This window comes from Schistocerca cancellata, chromosome 10, assembly GCF_023864275.1.
Source record: "Schistocerca cancellata isolate TAMUIC-IGC-003103 chromosome 10, iqSchCanc2.1, whole genome shotgun sequence".
Taxonomy (NCBI): Eukaryota; Metazoa; Arthropoda; class Insecta; order Orthoptera; family Acrididae; genus Schistocerca; species Schistocerca cancellata.
In genome coordinates, this window is record NC_064635.1 from 141,922,379 (window position 1) to 141,937,275 (window position 14,897).

Consider the following 14,897-nt stretch of genomic DNA (forward strand, 5'->3'; position numbering starts at 1 on the left):
AAGTTGTCTGTCGCAACTTCAGTTCCTTGGGGGATATCGAATACCTCCATTTAAAGCGCTGTTATTTTGATTCCATTGCAATATGCGTAACCATGATTCGTCAGCGGTGACAATGCGGCTTAAAATCATGTTCCGTTCGAAACTGAGGAATGGTATGAGACAATGATGAAACGTGTAGCGTCTGTCATCCCGATTTCTCTGCACCATGTTATTGTTCCTCATTGTGATATTTGTATGACCATCTTCAAAGGCTCTAAATGCTCTACACAATTTTCTAATGATATCTGAATCATTTACTTTTATGTTATTTTATTTTTTGTTGATATGTTTATTTTACACACACGCACGTATATATACACGACTTTTTTTTAGTCATCAGTCTTCATACTGGTTTGCTACGAACTCCCACAGATTCCTCTCTTGGGCCAACCTCTTCATCTGAAAGTAGCATCTGCACCCTTAATTATTTGTTGGATGTATAGCAAACTTTGTATTCCCCTACAGTTTCCACCTTTTGCCGAACTCTCTAGTATCATGGAAGTTGTTCCTGATATTGTATCATTATGTCACTTTTTCCAATATGTTCCTTTTTTTGGCGATTCTACAGAGAATCTCTTCACTCCTTACGTTAGTGGTTCACTTAATTTTCTAATCCCTTCTATGGTAACACATTTATAATGCTTTAACTCTTATTTTTTCAAGTTTTTCTACGGTCTTTTATTTACTGCCACGGAAACCTGTGCTCCAAATGTATGTTCTCAAATGTTTCGGCCTAAAATTAAGATCTGTTTAATCAACAATGACCTACTTGCCATTGCAAGACAGACTCTTCTGTCCTCCTTGCTTGTCGGTCATTTGCTCCTTTGCTTCCCAGCTAGCAGCCTTCCTTGACTTCATTTACTTGGTGGTCACCACTTCTGATCTTAAGATTATTGCTAATCTCATTTCCCTTACTCCTGATTACTTTTATGTCTCTTCAGTTTATTTTGTACCCATATTCTGAACTCATTAGACTGTTCAACCCATTAAATAGATCCTGTAATTCTTCTTAACTTTCAATAGGGAGAGTTAGGTCATCTGCGAATTTTTTCACTGATATCCTTTCACCACGAATTTTAATCCCACTCATGAATGTTTTATTTTATTTCCGTCATTGCTTCTTCGATGTGTCACTGAACAGTAAGGGCGAAAGACTGTATCCATTTCTTACACCCTTTTGGTCCGAACACTTCGTTCTCGGTATTACAGTCTTATTGATTCCCTTCCGTTCTGGTACATATTGTGTCTTATTCGTGTTTTCCTGTAGCTTGAAAGCCGTCTGCTGTAAACGACTTTCAAGTCATGTATTCGTATACATGCTGCTAAGCACTTGTATGAATCAAAGAACCTATAGCTTATGTTTCCTTTTGTCAGAGTATACTTATATCTGGATGGAGACCTTTTATTTCACTGCCGCTACTCTTTGTAATAACCCGCCATCTTTATCCATAAGATCGGACCTCTCTAGCCTATGGGCTGGTCTCTTAGTCGACACACAGAGTGCTACGACCATACTCCGAGTGTCGCTGCCCATGCCCCACCAACGTGGAGGTGGACCACTACGCCCTCTATCTGAGTATTGATTTGCAGCCATAAATACTTATTGAAAAATGAATATACAAAGATTTGACAAAATTATAACTCTAGAGTTTAAAGTTAGTTTTAAGATGAGATATTGTACAAAGTTAATAATGATTAAATATTTATGTCTTAAACATGCAAGAGTTCATTGATGAAATTTTCGTTTAAGTTAACTATGCTTACACTTACAGTTCATTTATCAAGAGTGCAGACTTTAAATTGAGACAGACTTATTTCGTGTTCATATTAATTTGCTACTTCTATTACGACCATTGAAACTTTACCAATATTTGATTATGTGAATATAAAACTTAACATAAATAGATATCATATGTATATGGTTGTTCAGTTGTTAGTTGCATTTAACACATAAAAACTTTTCCTACCTAGGACGTGACAACATAAAACTTGCCATTGACACAAATACTGACATTGAGAATGTTGTTCAGTCACTAGCTTAAATTTTTCAAACACAAGTTAAAAACTTAACATATTACTACTGTTTCAATTCATAAAACTTACAATTAGCACAGCATAGCTGTAATATCTATGTATACCATCAGAAAAATTACAGCTTTACAGTTCTTGGTATAACACATCGTGTTAGCTCTTGTCGGTGCTATCTCCCTCTGTTTCCTTGCTGCCACTGTCGTGGATGGAGACTGCAAGCCAATCATATGGCTTGGTGTGGATACATGAGTTCACTGCGCCAGCGTGCCGGACTGCACAAAAACTCACGGCCTTGTCTTCTGCCAGCCACAGTGACACTGAGATGTGGACGCTGATGCTGCACTGTCAAGGAATCTGGTTGCAGACTCAAGCTGTATTTGTATAATTATATGTTACATAGGATGGTTTGAAATTGTATTTCACATGAGCAATGCTAGTTCATTGGGCGTGTCTATGTTGTAACATGTATGGATTGATATGTAATTTAGCTTCAGTTATGTGAGCTTACATGCCACTTACGTCATTATCTTCCTACGAATTAGATAATTTTACAGCTGCATGTTTGAATATGGTAGTATTTTTCTGTCTTTTGTGAACTTATGGGTGAGTACATAACACAGAGTCTATCAAAGGGCATTTGTATGTACAATGATCAGCCAGGACATTATGACCAACGACCTAATAACCGGTATGTCCAGTTTTGGCATAGATAACAGAGACGAAGCGTCACGGCATGGAAGGAGTCAGGGCTTGGTAGGTCGCTGGATGGAGTTAACACCACAACTGCACACATATGTCACTTAATTCCTGTAAATTCTGGAATGGGGGCGACTACATCTGACACCACATTGTCATACATCTAAGTACATCTTCATCACAATGAAATTTTAAGAAACAGTATAAAATAATATATAGAAAATAAATGTTGAAAAAATAATTAACCAAGATGGCAATTGCCATGGCATACAAAGGTTACTTACCAAAAATTACATTGTGAGAAAGCAATGATTCAAATGGCTCTGAGCACTATGGGACTTAACATCTGTGGTCATCAGTCCCCTAGAACTTAGAACTACTTAAACCTAACTAACCTAAGGACATCACACACATCCATGCCCGAGGCAGGATTCGAACCTGCGCGGCGGTGGAATGTTGTGTGGTGCGGGGAATGGTAATCTTGGCTTGACCGCCTGGATTGCGAGGAAGGTAAACCTCTATAAAAACCCCTCAATCTTACGGTGTGCTGCGCGCCTATAAGATGCATGGCTGTTGGGGTGGAACAGTCGCAAGCGGGCAACTTCTGGGGCACCTGCCGCACCCCAGTTGTATAAGGCTTACCTAGGCACGCGGGGCTCTGTCTAGGTGGACTTCTAGTTCCCTAGCTGCTCGTGGGACGAGATGGAACCCTCGAACTTTTATTCTTCTCCTGCCAGCGGAAAGGGTGGACCGCTGGTGGGTTCTAACACCCAATCCAACAAGAGGGCTCGTGTAGCCAGTCCTCCTGATTCAGGTAGTAGTAACAGAATGCATACTGATTCGCAGAATGTGTTTTTCATAATTAAAAGATGGGAGTTTTGAAAAAGTTTCGTCATTTTATATACAGAAGAGCTTAGAAGGTATTGCTGGCACATTAAAATCTGTAAAGCGCTTGCGAAATGGCACCTTGTTGGTTGAAACATCTAGCTTCCAGCAAGTCCAGAACCTTCAGAAGGCACAATTTCTTGGGGAGTTTGCGATAGAGACTGAATTTCACAACACCTTGAACTACAGCAAGGGTGTTGTGACTTGCAGAGATCTCATTGACATTCCCCAAGACGAACTGAAGGCTGAATGGTCCCGGGAAGGAATTGTCGACGTGCAACACATTATGAAACTGGTGGATGGTGCTCTCATAAAGACTGACTCATTTATCCTTACATTTAACAGCACCAAATTGCCAGAGCATGTGAAGGCAGGTTTCCTACGTCTCAGTGTACGGCCTTATTACCCCAACCCCATGCGGTGTTTTAAATGCCAACACTTTGGACACACTACTCTCGGCTGTAAAGGGGAAGCCACTTGCGGGAATTGTGGTAAAGCCGCCCATGAGGGAGTTGGTTGCTCCTCTCCTCCCAAGTGTGTCAACTGCTCTGGGGATCACCCTGTATGGAGTAGGGAATGCAGAGTTTTCCTTGAGGAACGGAAGATCCAGGAACTAAAAACTACAAAACTACAAAACTACAAAACTGTATGGTGAGGCGAAGAAAATTTACAAGTCCGTGCAGCTGCCCACGTTCGCTGCTTCCTTTTCTTCCGTTCTCAGACAACCAGTCTTGAAAACCGATGCCGCTACACAAACGGAGGTTGCTACTGTTAGCACTAGCAACTGCGCTTGTCAATGTACGTGTGCTGCTGCCGTTCCTGTGAAGCCTGCTGCTCCCCCCCCCCCCCCCCCCCCGGCCTTCTGACCAGGCCGTGGTAGCTGACATCATGGAACTTCCTGCCCCTTCCCGGGTCCAGTCTCGTGCACTGCCCAGCGCTGCTACACCCTCTACTGCTTCTGAGGTTTTGGCTCCAATGCCACCTCAGGCCAGAACATCGAAGCCAAAGACAAAGGTGAAGACTCGCCCACTAAAGGAGACTGCAGTATACAGTCTCCTGATGTGGATGTCAGTCTCTCTGACGTCTCTCTCGACTCCTCTTCTGAGGCGATGGTGGTTGATGTCAGACTGGGGCAATCATCTCGCCCCAAAACTGAGCCTCCACCTGTTATGGGCTCTCCTCTCCGACAGAAAGTGAGGATGAAGGTACTCCCACCCTGATAGATGACTCCCATTATACAGTGGAACATGAATGGATTCCGGGCACATGTGGAGGAACTGAACCTCCTAGCACGGCAACGCCCCCTGTGCTTGCGTTTACAGGAAACGCATTTAAAACCATCTGATGCTCCTGTACTAAGGGGCTATACGTCATATCGCAAAGATGACCCGACTGGAGAAAGGGCCAAAGGCGGAGTCGCTGTGTTTGTCAATAATGACTACCACTCATCTGCTCTCCCCCTGGATACTGACCTGCAAGCAGTTGCAGATGAAATTCATTCACCTCGGAGGCTTACCGTTTGCTCCCTTTATTTACCCCCTCTGGATGCAATGACCTTAGACGCTCTCACAGATCTTATCGACCAACTCCCCCGCCCATTTCTCCTCCTGGGAGACTTCAATGCCCATCATGTCCTGTGGGGCTCCACTTCTCTTTGCGCTCGAGGTCGAATTTTGGAGAGCCTCCTAGCATCTCAAGTGTTGTGCATCCTCAACACAGGTACTCCGACTCATTTCTCTACTGCTACAGGGTCATTCTCAGCCATTGACTATCTTTCTGCTCTCCAACCCTCACCGACTCTGTTCACTGGGAGGTCATTGACGACCTTCATTCCAGCGATCACTTCTCTATCTGCATTCATCTCCTGGATGGTGTATTGCTGGAGCAGCGGCCACCATCGTGGATGATTGGCAGGGCTAATTGGCCACTGTTCACTCGGTTGGCAGTCTTTGACCGCCACAATAACGTACAGGAATGGGTGGATCACATCACGCTTGTGGTCCATCATGCTGCTGACCTGTCCATACCACAGTCTTCTGGCACTCTTAAGCGGCGCCTTGTGCCTTGGTGGACAAAAGAGTGCCGTTCAGCCATCCGGGACAGGCGTGCGGCTCTTCACCGATTTAAATGCCGCCCAACAGCGGTCAATCTTACCGCCTTTCGAATCGCGAGAGCCAGGGCACGCCGAGTCAGTAAAGAGAGCAAGAAAAGGTCACGGCAGGAGTTCCTGGACTCCATCAGTCGTTCCACTTGTTCCACAAGAGTATGGGAAGCCATCCGGAGGGTTTCCGGTAAACATAGCCGTTTACCAATAGCTGCTGTCCTGAACCAGGGATGCCCCCAAACAACACCCAGAGCCATTGCTCAGACGCTGGCAGAGCATTTTGCACAAAGTACTGCCACTGCAAATCAGGATCGAGCGTTTCGTCGCTACCGTGCGACTGTCGAAAGAGCGACCTTGGACTTTCGGTCGAACAGTTCTGAGGCCTACAATTCCCCTTTCTCCATGTGGGAACTGGAATCGGCACTTACTGAGACTTCTGACACTGCACAAGGTTACGACCGCATCCGGTACTCCATGCTTCGACATCTGCCAGCGGCGTCAAAGGAAATCCTCCTCGAATGTTTTAATCTCATATGGCAGACAGGAGTGTTCCCCACCTCGTGGAGGGAGGCAATCCTCATCCCTCTCCTCAAACCTGGAAAGGACCGCACATGTCCCGGTAGTTATCGTAGTATCGCCTTGACAAGCTGTGTCGGAAAGACCCTGGAACGGATGGTTAACCGGCGTCTGGTCTGGCTGTTAGAGACCAGACAGCTCCTTAGCCGCTTTCAGTGTGGATTCCGAAAATTTCGGTCCACGGTCGACAACCTGACCCTCCTAGAGACGGCTATTCAGCAGGCTTTTCTCCGTCAGCATCACTGTATCGGTATCTTCTTTGATATCAGTAAGGCATATGAAACTACTTGGAGACACTGTATTCTTGCACAAATGCAACAATGGGACTTTCGTAGCCACCTCCCCATTTTCATTCGGTCTTTCCTGTCTCAGCGGTTTTTTCGGACCCGCGTTGGTAACACACTGTCTGATCGCTTTGAGCAAGAGAACGGTGTCCCCCAGGGCAGTGTTTCAAGCGTTACCCTCCTTGCCATAGCCATCAACAGTATAACGTCTACAGTGAGGAGTCCAGTACAGTGCTCCTTATTTGTGGACGACTTTGCTGTTTTCTGTTCCTCCTCCAGTGTTGCAACCGTGAGCCGTCAGTTGCAGCTAACAGTGCGGCGGTTAGAGGAGTGGGCTGCAAAGACGGGTTTTCGGTTTTCTGCCGATAAGTGTGTTTGTGTTCACTTTAATCGTTCTCGTCATCTTTTACTTTGCCTGCCTTGCATGTGGGGAATACTGTAGTGGTTAATAAAAAAAGAAAAGAGAGAATAAAAGAAAAAGAAAAAGAAAAAAAGAGGTTGAAAATGTGGGAAGAAATCGTAAGTGAAAATGGTTTTTTTTTTAATCGTTAATGACCGTGGAAAAAGGGAAAGAATGAAAAGCAAATCGGACTTCGTATTACAGAAAAGCTATTGTTAGGGGTGGTCCTTGTGGCGTTTTTGAGCAAAAGTTAAACCAATTTCCACTACAAAAATTTTTGAAAAGAAAACAGAGAATAACAAAATGTAACTGACAGGGGGAAGTGGCGTAGATAAATCATCCTTTACCAGGTTAACTTGTCTTCTTTCGTGCGGCGTCCAGGCCTTCAAAAATCTCCTTCAATTCTGCGTGAAAAGTCTGCTCCGAAATTTTGCAATAATCCAGGTATCACTAATTTATATCAATTAAAATCATCTTGATACTGTATGCAATTTAATTTACTTTGCTACTTCCATCCTCCGAATTTCTTAACAACTTCCACAATATGTCTACACATTAAAATCAGATCAAGACTAGCTAATAATTTTTTTTTTACGTCTTCATCAGATCACGTCTGCCTTAAGCTTCGGCTATCAAGAGACAATCGAAAACGGATAGAAAACAAAAAAAAGCTACAATATTAGTAGTTTCTCTGCCATCGAGCGCTCATACCGCTGCGACGGGATATTTTTTATCTGAGGGAACGAGTGTAGCGCGGCGAAATTCAAAGTCCCGCTACATCGGCCCCTCGACTGTCACGCTAAAACATTTAGCGTGGCAGGCTAGCAAACCTAAAAGTCAATACATGCATATTTTCATTGGAAAGGCTACGTGCATCCATAGGGGATAATCTTTCCCAACACTTACTTTCTAAACCTATATACTAAATACAATTATTACAGTTTGGATCCTTTGTACACAATTTATATATATATATATTTACATACAGTTTGTTTAAAAAAGCTGCTCGCCAGCGCAGTTAATGTTGTGTGCTCCCAGCGTTGGTTTCCCAATGCATCTCTGGCAGCACGTAGTCTTTGCGCACGCGCAGTAGCATCACTGAATTTCGCGTGCGGCAGTTTCAAAATCGCTGTGTTATGACAGTCTTGAACAGTATTCACTTTCACATAGTGTTCATTACAAGTCGTTATACCAGCATAAATCGCGTGTTAAGCCCGGGGACACCATAAGATTGAGCGTGTGCGTGATCTGAAGCGATGTCCATGTCTTCTGTTATGACACAACACTCCAGGTCCTTGTTCGTTTTCATGACTATGTTCCCGGGGCATATATGGTCGATGTAGTTTTTTAGCCTTCACATCGCCTACGACAGGTGCTGAGTTTATTGTCTCCAAAGCATCTGAAGGCCGGCCAGGAACAACGGCGTCGATGTTCGCAAAGATAAGTGTTTCACCACATTGTTTACACTTGCCAACAAACGTTCATTTGTAGTGTGAAAATCCTCATTATCGTCGAAGTAAATTGCAGTTTATATCGATTTACAAACAGTTATTTGGTTTATGCACCATAAGTTTCACAAACAACACAAAATTCGTCGTTTATAACGTTCACTGTTTAACACAGTTTGCAACACTTTTTTGCCATATTTCCATTTTAACAAAGTTCACTGTGTCCCAGCATGTTTACATCGTTAATTATGAAAGCTTACACTTCGTGGTCACATTTCAGAATGTGTTGACAATATGCAAAGTTTTAACACACATACAAATACATATAAATTTACAAGAATATGCATGTGAAATATTTACACTAAAAAAATTATACTAAGTCCCATTGGCTTTCTTTTATTGGGGTATTAATTTTTTATTCAGGTTTGGGCGTGCCAAGGGATATAAGACTTAATGTTTAAAAGCACGGGCTTTCCTTCACTTATTATTTCTTTCTTTCTTTTGATTCCATATCTTGGCTAGTGGTTGACCAGGCTTGTAATGCCATCAATATTCATGTCTTTTTATTCATACCTGAAAGTTTACTGTCACGCAATATATTCTTACATTCCATAAACAAACAATACCCAGCTGCAGGAGGTGGTAGGATAATGGAGAAAGAAAGAAAGATAGACTGGAAGAAACTATTCACTACCTAAAAACTGCCAAATCCTACAGCTAATACATGAAAAGAGTACACAATACGTTATAATGTTTCATCACCTTCAAGGGGTGTGTGAAAGGAGGTGCTTACAATTTACCAAATCATGGGTAAATTTAAGTGTCCTTACATCAGGTCTGTGTAGTGTAACATCATGACAGATTCTCTGTTTGTGTTGTGATTGTTCATATGACTTAGTGTATTATACCTTAACAAATCCTTGCATGAGTGAATCGCATATCTGCTCAGTACTTCCTCAATATCTCCACTACTTGTGGATACTGTCTATACAAATGGAAAATGTATCTCAGAGATTGTCTCTCTCATAATGTGTATTATATGATAACATATCAAATTTCCTCTCAAGAGTTTAAACATGAACTTTCTTCTACTTTAGTGAAGGTTAAACATCATGTATGTGGTATATATATATATCATCTCTTTCTATAAATCATAAATAAAGAACATAGTATTATAATTGACAGTAAAATGTCTCTTTCTCAGTGTCCGTTGCTCGATGTCGGCTGCACGGATGGTCACTGCTCCTTTGCACTTACCTTGCTTAGCCTGAAAAGTCAAATGTCTTCAACATAGGTGTAATTTTGTCATCTGTTCGCTTAAGTGGAGGTGTTGTACGAATCGCAAAACGGCCTTAATAAGTCTCCTATCTTTTGTCTCCTCATGGTTTTCTGTTGTGTGTAAGTATAATAAAGGCTAACATGGCACTAGTTTCACTTTCGTAAAAAAAAATTTATACAAATGTATTCAGATGAGGGCTGTGTAAAAACTATATTTCACCTTCAGTTCCTTAAAATATCATTCTCCTGTCTGAACACGAAATATAAATGTTTTCTTCCACACAATGGCTTAACAAGACTTAACGAAAGGTTACTAAGTTACACTTCTGAAATAAATTAAGGCTAATGTGTTTCCAAGTTACATTCTTATTACACTTCTTTCCACAGCTGAAATCATCATTATGTTCACTCTGCTTTTCTTGCATTCGTTCATTTTCAAGAGCACTGAAAATAGATTCACATTTAACGTCTTGTACTCACGTGTTCTAACTCAGCACAAATGTTTTCTTTCAACCTGAAATTCTTATGTAATCTTAAAGATGTAGACTGTTTACTCACTTCCCTATGTAGCACAATATTACCAAAACATTCTCACTCATTCCTTACTCACATATTCATCATAATATATATATATATATATATATATATATATATATATATATATATATATATATATATATTCTTAAACATTAAACATATTCCTCATCAAACATTAGTATATCACATACGTGGGGCAATTTGGCACTTCCATTCTCATAAAACTCCACTAATATTTTCCTCAAATAATCTGTCTCCATCAACTACTTCACAGTAACTTACCTTCTTATATTAACTTAAATATTAACTCGTTCATACTGATCATTCATTCTTACGTCATTCAATACAATATTAGTAGTTTCTCTGCCATCGAGCGCTCATGCCGCTGCGACGGGATATTTTTTACCTGAGGGAACGAGTGTAGCGTGGCGAAATTCAAAGTCCCGCTACAATACTGTCCTACATTTTAGAGACACAGTGTGGTTTCTGGGCCTAATTTTTGACTCCAGGTTGTCATGGCTGCCACACCTACGTGACTTGAAAGCCAGAACGCTGAAGGCACTGAACATTCTCAAGTGCCTCAGCCACAAGTCTTGGGGCGCGGACAGGGCGCGCCTCCTTCAGTTTTATGGAGCTTTTGTGCGTTCACGGCTGGACTATGGCTGCACAGTATGTGGGTCAGCGAGGCCATCTTATTTGCGGATCCTTGACGCTGTCCACCATGCTGGGATTCGACTGGCCACAGGTGCTTTTTGGACCAGTCCCATACCCAGCCTCTGTGCTGAGTCTGGCGAACCGCCACTTACCATCCGGCGGCAGCTCCTGCTGGTGCGCCAGGCTTGTAAGTTTCTTGCAGCTCCCAGCTCGCCTGCTCACCGTCTTGTTGCCCATCCACCTCTGGACCGCCTTTTTTCCCGCCGTCCCCGGGCTACGTTGCCGTTTGGGATCCGTGTGCAACGTGTACTAGAGTCCCTCGGTGTGGAGTCTGTACAACTCCAAATCCAAGGTTTTAACCGCCTACCGCCCTGGTTACTGAAGAGGCCCAGAGTGATTTTAGATTTATTGCAGTGCACGAGAGATTGCACTCCTGCCACCGTTTTTAATGCAGCATTTTCTGCCATTTTATCTGAGCACCACGACTGTGTAGCTGGTTTTACGGATGGGTCGAAACAAGGGGACTCCGTTGGTTGCTCAGTTGTTTTTCCATATCGTGTCCTCAAGGTCCGACTGCCTCAGATTTTTACTGTCTTTGATGCAGAATTGTTTGCGATCTTGCGGGCACTGGAGCACACGAGACATTCTTCCTCTCCTAAATTTCTTGTCTGTTCCGATTCACTCAGTGCCCTTCACTCATTGCAACGTTTGTATCCGGCAGACAAAATTTTCCAGACCATCCAGGATGCCCTCTTCCGACTACAGCGACTGGGGAAGGTTGTAGCTTTCTGCTGGGTTCCGGGGCATGTCGGCATTGCTGGGAAAGAAAGGGCAGATCTCGCAGCCAAGAAGGCGTGTCTCGCCCCACAAGTAGTTCAGTGTGCTATCCCCTTGCACGCACTCACCTCACTGTTGAGCACACGGGTCATGCATCGGTGGGAGGATGAGTGGCTGGAAGTGACTGACAATAAGCTCCGTATAGTAAAGCCCACAACGTGTGTGTGGTGTACTTCCTTTCAGCCACATCGACGGGACGAGGTTCTCCTCACTCGGCTTCGAATAGGCCACAGCCCTATGACGCATGGCTTCCTTCTTCGGCGAGAGGACCCTCCAATGTGTGGTGCTTCCGGCGTCCAGGTCACTGTGCGCCACGTTTTATTGGATTGCGTTTTATTTTCTGACCAGCGGGTTGCGGCTGACTTGCCAGCGGACCTGCCATCTCTTTTAGGCAACACTCGGACGAATGTGGTTAAAGTTTTAAAGTTCTGTGCCCTGTCAAATGTTTTTACAAAGATTTTAGGGAGAGGATTTTAATTTGCTCACTGTGTGACAAGCTCGCCCATATTTTATGTAAGTGGCCAGCCAATAACAATTTCCTGTGACATTCTTGTTGCTATGTTTCCCCTTTCCTTAGGTTTTACTTTCTTATGTAGCATTTTCCTTCTGTTCCTGCTTTCTTTGAGTGTTTGCTTTAGTTTTCTTAGGTCTGTCCAGATTCGTTCCTTTTAATGTGTGTCAGGGCGCTGATGACCTCGATGTTGAGCGCCCATAAGCCCCAACACACTACCACCACCACCACCGGACTGAGCGCCTAGAACCGCTAGACCACTGCGGCCAGCCGAGAAAGCAATGGTCAAAGTTTTGAGCAGATATGGTCAAGTCAAAAATTATAGTTAATCACGTTCAAGCCTTTGGAGTGTATGTCTTGCTAGGAACAACATCAGAATATTCAGCATAATGGCTTAAATTACTGTCGTATAAACAACACAAGCTGCATCACCTATTGGCCATGGAAGGTGACGTGTCCATTTGAGACATTTAATTACTCACTGGAAGGCTGTCAGGCTGATGGTATAGCTTTGCACTGAAAAAAAAAACTGCTGTATTTTACTACTGTTCTTAGAAGTACATAGGTCTTTCTCAATGGTGTTGATTGTTGTTTGAACAGGTATGTTAGTATATAGATTCGTAATATCTAGTGATAACAATTTAGGATTTTGATCATGCTGCAGATCTTTGATTTTACTGGCTAGGTTTTGATTGTTGATGACACAATAATTATTTCGAAAACAAATGATTCTTTTATTTTTTTCATGGTGAAACCTATACATACTCTTTACAAATGGACATACTGGATGGTGAATTTTATAAACATTAAACTGGGAGCACAGATTCTGGCTGTGGATTCATATTTCTAAGCTATTTTTAATTAAATGGTTTAAGCAAATGCATAGTGCTCTTAATGGCAAGGTTAATTTCTTTTTATATCATAAGGTTGGATACTTATCTAGCACCAGAACATTACTCTCTCCAAAAGATGTAAAGCCTTAGATTCCTATTAGTTCTGTGTAGCAATGATTACAGCATTCACTTTTTCAAACCTCTTTTATTCTGAAATTAATATTTTTTATCAATTTTTATCACAATTACTGTGACAGCAGCTTTTAACTGGATGTTTCTCAGAAATACGATGTATGCCAAGAAGCATCTAATTTGATGTTATCAAGGCCTATTTTCAGATTCGCACTCATATTTTCTACAACATTTTGGGCCAGACACTGTATTTTAGCCAGTTTCCCAACTATGTCTCAAATGGGGACATGTCACTGTCTACTAGAATTTTTTTGTGTGAGTGTCAGCAATGTAAGCCACTGGGCCAATTGCTCTGTGATGTCTATAGTAAGGCAAACATATTTAATTTTAATACTGACTTGAGTATATCTGCTCAAAACTTTGATCACTGCTTTCTCGCAATGTAATTTGACGAAAGAGAGCTTTGTGTGCCTTGAAAATTGTCATGTTGGTTAATAATTTTGTGAAAACTTTGTTTTCTCTGTATTATATACATACACACACACACACATATAATTTCATTCTGATAAAGATATCCTTAGACATGTCGAAATATAGTTCAATGTATGAAACAGTCATTTGCAACCAGTGGGCTGTTTGATCCCTAAATTGAAATTTATATATGGTTTCATCGATAGCTATGTTTAGACTGTAGTTGATGATACATGTTTCAATTTATTGAAGAAGGGATTTCTAAACTGAATATAAAGGAATTGAAAGTAATAAGTTTGTCAATCTAGAATTCACTAATATATCCATCACGATTGAAGCTTGTGAATTTCTTAAAATTAACTTCACTATAGATGAACTTAATGATTTTTGAATATTAGAAAATTAAAAGACTACTATAAACTAATGAACGTAACTGAATCAACCTTCTATGAAATACTTAATAAGAAACAGAAAAATCGAGAATCCATTGCCTTTCTCAAATACTGAACACAATGATATAATTTTTGAAAATAAATATTTAGAACAACAGTTAATTACTATTTATCCAGAATAGCATTTAAAGAAAAGTTACAAACTCTATTTTCCAAAAATAATATAAACCAAATTGAGCCAAGTCATACATAAATATGGCAAAACCTACATTATGAAATGGGTTCAAGAAATATTAAAATTATTTAAAGGATAAAAATAAAATTCAGTTGATCTTGAGAATACAAAATACAAACAAATAATGATGTCAGGGAATACAGAGATCAAACCCTAAGTAATAGGTTTACTACAGAAAAAGATATAATCAATAAATTTTATAATGTAAAAAAGAAATGTTTACAGGTTGATACTTTTCAACCTTGTTGTTCCAGCTGGACATTTAACAGATTTAATGGAATACAATTTAGTGTTAAAGTTGTGCTCTATTAAGAAGGTTAGGTAACATCAACTTACAAGAAAAAATAAAAGTCAAGAAGTAAAAGCTTCTATTAATGTGAAAAATTATGATTAAAAAGTCTTCTGTGGGTTATAAAAACTGCATTATTCCTATAAAGAATAATCCACAGAGAGTTATGGAATATAAAAATGTAGAACTCAATATTAACCATAAACTTAAAGATTATGAATTTCGAATTAAGGTTGATGGTTTATAAAAATTCGTACCATAATTA